Below are 5,407 nucleotides of genomic sequence, written 5' to 3'. Positions count from 1 at the left end.
ACTGGCATACGTAGAGGTGATATATACATTGTTGATTTCACTAAAAAGGCTCAACCTAGAACTTGCTTAATTGCTAAATCCTCTAAAGGCTGGTTGTGGCATAGACGGTTAGGTCATGTGGGCATGCGAAATCTTGACAAGCTTATTAAAGGTGATCATATTCTTGGAGTTAAAGATGTCATATTTTACAAGGATAGACTTTGCAGTGCTTGCCATGCAGGAAAACAGGTTGGAGGAAGCCACCCCGTGAAGAACATCATCACTACAAGGAGACCGCTCGAGCTACTTCATATGGATCTTTTTGGTCCCAATGCCTACAAGAGTCTCAGTGGTAACTCGTTTGGACTGGTCGCTGTTGATGATTTTTCCAGATTTATGTGGGTGTTCTTTCTTGATGATAAATCGCATGTCCAAAAGATCTTCAAAAACTTCGCTAGGAAGGCCCAAAACCAATTTGAAGTGAAGATCAAGAAGGTTCGCAGCGACAACAGAATGGAGTTCAAGCACGCCAATGTGGACACCTTTCTTGGCGAAGAAGGTATTTCACATGAGTTCTTGGCTACGTACACACCTCATCAAAATGGAGTTGTTGAGAGGAAGAACCGGACACTCATCGAATTGGCGAGAACAATGCTTGATGAGTACAAGACGCCAAAACACTTTTGGGCGGAAGCGGTTGAGACAGCTGGTCATGCAACAAATTGTCTATACCTTCACAAGCTACTCGGCAAGATGGCATACGAGCTTCTCACCAGTAACAAACCCAAGTTGGATACTTTCAGGTATTCGGCTCAAAGTGCTACATTCTTGATAAGCATTGTAGTTCGAAATTTGCTCCTAAATCTCATGAAGGTTTCCTAATAGGTTATGGCTCAAACTCTCACACTTACCGTGTCTACAACAATTTCACCCGAAAGGTTGAAAAGATGGTAGATTTTAAGTTTGATGGATCTAACAGCTCGCAAGTAGAGCAATTGCCAATTGATGTAGGTGACAAAGACCCTTTGGAAGCAATCCAAGACTTGTCTATTGGCAAGATTCGCCCAACGGAGGTGAAGGGGAGTACCTCATTCGTCCATGTGGAAGCCTCAACTTCCCGCCAAGGTGAACCACAAGTTGACTTGGAGACATCCAAGAGTGGGACACATCAAGACAATGAAAATGAGGATGTACAACAAGATGAACCTCGACGACCTCCTTCTCCACCTCCACGAGAGAACAACAACACCAACAACAATGAAGAAAGACAAGAGGAAGAACAAGACAATGAAGAGGATGTTCCACCCCGACCCAAACGAAAGCTCTGACGAGTTCAAGCAAGAGTCTCAAGAGATCATCCCGTCGAACCAATCTTTGATGATATTCAAACTGGGAGAATTACTCGCTCTAAAACTCGTTTGGCTAACTTTTGTGAACATTACTCATTCATTTCTAGCATTGAACCTATGATGGTTGAAGAAGCTTTGGAAGATCCGGATTGGATAAATGCCATGCACGAAGAGCTACACAATTTTGAAAGGAACCAAGTGTGGACGTTGGTTGAAAAGCCCGATGAGAAGCACAATGTCATTGGAACCAAATGGGTGTTTCGGAACAAGAAAGACGAAGATGGACAAGTTGTACGCAATAAGGCTCGTCTTGTTGCTCAAGGCTACACTCAAGTCGAAGGTATGGACTATGGTGAGACTTACGCCCCCGTTTCTAGACTTGAGTCTATTCGCATCTTAATTGCTTATGACAATCATCATGACATCACCTTATATAAAATGGACATCAAAAGTGCTTGTCTTAATGGTGAAATTGAGGAGGAAGTTTATGTTAAACAACCTCCTGGCTTTGTTAATCCCAAGAAACCCGACCATGTTTACAAACTCCACAAAGCTCTTTATGGTCTTAAACAAGCTCCTAGAGCGTGGTATAAATGCTTGACTAAATTTCTTATTGAAAAAGGCTTTGAAATTGGTAAAACTGATTCTACACTCTTCACTAACAGGGTTAATGGAGAATTATTTGTGTGCCAAATTTATGTTGATGATATCATATTTGGTTCAAATAACCCTCATTTTAGTGAAAAGTTTGGAAAGCTAATGTCGGAGAAGTTTGAGATGTCTATGATGAGTGAACTCAAGTTCTTTCTTGGTTGCAAATCAAGCAAACTAAGGAGGGAACCTTTATCTCTCAAACAAAGTACACCAAGGACTTATTCAAGAAGTTCAACATGCAAGAAATTCAAAGGTATGAGTACCCCCATGTCTACTAGTGGACATCTTGACTTGACTAAGGATGGCGAACCAGTTGACCAAAAGGTCTGCCGCTCTATGATTGTTCATTGTTATATCTATGAGTCTCCCGTCCCGGTATCATGCTAAGTGTGTGCATGTGTGCACGATATCAAGCGGCCCCGAAAGAATGTCATCTCAAGGCTGTGAAAAGGATAGTGAGATACTTAATTCATACACCAAATTTTGGCATTTGGTATCCTAAGAGGTCTTCTTTTGATCTTGTTGGCTACTCCGATTCGGACTATGCCGGTGACAAGGTTGATAAAAAGTCCACTTCGGGTACTTGTCAATTTCTTTGTAGATCTCTTGTGTCTTGGTCCTCCAAGAAACAAAACTCGGTATCCTTATCCATCGTTGAAGCAAAATACATTGCCACTGGTTCATGTTGTGCTCAATTACTTTGGATGACCCAAACTCTTAAAGATTATGGGATATATGTGAAACATGTTCCATTGCTTTGTGACAATTAGAGTGCTATTAAGATTGCTCATAATCCCATGCAACATTCTCTAACTAAGCATATTGAAGTTCATCATCATTTCATTCGAGATCATGTTGCTAAGGGAGATATCAAACTTAAGCATGTTCATGCCGATAACCAATTGGTGGATATATTCACCAAACCGCTTGATGAGAAAGTGTTTTGCCGTTTGAGAGGTGAATTAAACATCATTGATGCCTCAAACTTTGAGTAGAAACTCCATTTGGATGCATGCAAGGCATGAGCCTTTCTTTGACTAATCCTTGATATTTCTCTTATGATGATGATCATATGTCTTGGATATACTTGTACACTTGCATGCTATCTAACCCTTGTAGGTACTTGGATAATCCCAACTCTATGAGATTGCAACTCAATCACATTCTAAGCCATCTTTACATCTCCAAGTCTCTATAATGTGGTGGTTGACGACAAGGAAGCACGAATCCTTTCAATATATCCTTGACAATTTCTCTACATCAAATTTCATGATTCTCATTTTGGATACACAAGTGCTCTTCCTTGCAAGACTAACCCATGTAGGTAGATGAACTTCAATTACAAGTGGTGCTCCCAACTCTTGATGAACTACATCAACTTTGAGCATCCTCCTCAAGTTCAGCTACATGATTAAGATCAACATCACCACCAAAGGTATGTCATTCCATCTTAGGGAAGCTTTACCCCAAGACATGGGTCAAAGCAACTCAACAAGATAAGAATACATCAATATGCTTAAACGAAAAATGGCAACCCCATTTTGAGCTTAAACGATGAGTACGACCTATGATCAAGTGTCTTCACTTGATTCCTAAGTCAATATACTCTAACATAGGTGACAATGTCGCCGACCAATTCTATATGAAGTTCTCTTTTGTTTCTATGTATTCTTGCATTTGTCTCTTACTTGCTGTTTCCCCTTTTCAAAAAAAAACTTCATCTAGATTTCTTTTCTTTTCTCTGTTATGTTCTGCATTCCCTGCATCCAATTCATTGCAAATCCTTCAGTTAATTCCTTGCATATCTTTGTGAGATCTTATTTGTCTAAGTGAGCCGAGGTGACAATTGTTTCTCTCCGGGTTGAACTCGGCCTCTGAGAAAAATACTGTCATTTGCATCCTGCATATTTGTTCCAGCTCCACTCAATGATACTTGTCCTCTACCAGCATCCCATTACATGTTGCTTTGTAATGTGACTCAAGGACCAAACCTACTTGACTCATGCTCCAGAAGATCCCTTCTTGGAAATTGATGTCAAAGGGGGAGAGAGAGCACATCAAAGCTTATCACATAAGAGAGAATGCACACCTGAAGCTTCTCCTGATGCTTCTTATTCTTAAGAGGAAAGTTGTCTCATGTCTTCAAGAGGGGAAGACATGATAGTATGTGTTGTGATTATTTTGCTCTGATTTTCTTGTTCCCTCTGATTTTCTATTACCCTACATTCTACCATTATCCAATGTCAGATTCAGGGGGAGAAAGACACCTAAGGGAAGAAAATCTTTTGAATTCATCGCATATCTTTTTTCTTGGGGAAATGTCTATAACCAACTAGTGTACCTAGTACTCACTCTCTACATGTCATCTCAGTCTTGGTATTCTTGTGATCTCTCGCTCTTGCTCTGTCTAGTAGATGTTCTTGTGTTATCTAACCTTGTTACTCAGGTTCATATCTTCCAAAGCTAGTTCAAGACCACAAGGTAAGTATATGCATCACACTCATGTGCATGAGGATCTCTTGCTGTGGTATATATTGTTTGCAAGAGAGACTCATGAACATGAAGGTATCCTTCCAGTATCTACACCATTTGCTCTGATGCATATAGCCAAGATACATGTAACTCATTGCTTGCTCTGTCATGCTTATGCATTCTCATGCTTTCATATTCCATAATCACGTGATTGCATACATGTAGGGGGAGCTAATGAATGTTACATGTCTTTCTAAAGATTTACTGGCTATTTCCTTATATCCTTATCTAAAGCTTTGATGTATGTTGTCATCAATTACCAAAAGGGGAGAGATTGAAAGCACAATTGCTCCCTGGGTGATTTTGGTAATTAATGTCAACATATCTCTTGTTAGACTAATATTTTCATCTAGTATATTTCAGATAAGTTCAACATTGGAGTGGCATGGACAAGAGGATGTGGAACCCCTTCAAGATGCTAAGGACAAACATTGGCAAAATCTCAAGACTCTACATTTTCATTTTAGTGATCCAAGATCATATTGAGTCCATAGGGAAGCGAATACTATTAAAAGGGGATGAGGTGTTGCTTAATGGCTTGCTTGCTCAAAGTGCTTAGTGATATGCTCCAAAGCCCTCAACCACTTTCTCATTTCCACATATCACTACTAGGGAAAAGCCTATACACAGAAAGTTACTAGTAGCGAGGGTTAAAAACCCTCGCTACTGCTACTTACCAGTAGCGCAGGTTTTTAAACCTCGCTACTACTAAGTTGATAGCAGTAGCGCGGGTTTTTAACCCTCGCTACTACTAAGCGGTCTCTACCGTGCCCCCCGGGACATGCCATAGTAGTAGCGCGGGTTTTTAAAACCTTGCTACTACTAAGTTTGATAGCAGTAGCGTTGGTTTTTAGCCCTCGCTACTACTAAGTGGTGCCATAGTAGTAGCGAGG

The sequence above is a fragment of the Triticum aestivum genome, chromosome 4B, assembly GCF_018294505.1.
Source record: "Triticum aestivum cultivar Chinese Spring chromosome 4B, IWGSC CS RefSeq v2.1, whole genome shotgun sequence".
NCBI lineage: Eukaryota > Viridiplantae > Streptophyta > Magnoliopsida > Poales > Poaceae > Triticum > Triticum aestivum.
This window is presented reverse-complemented; position numbering follows the sequence as displayed.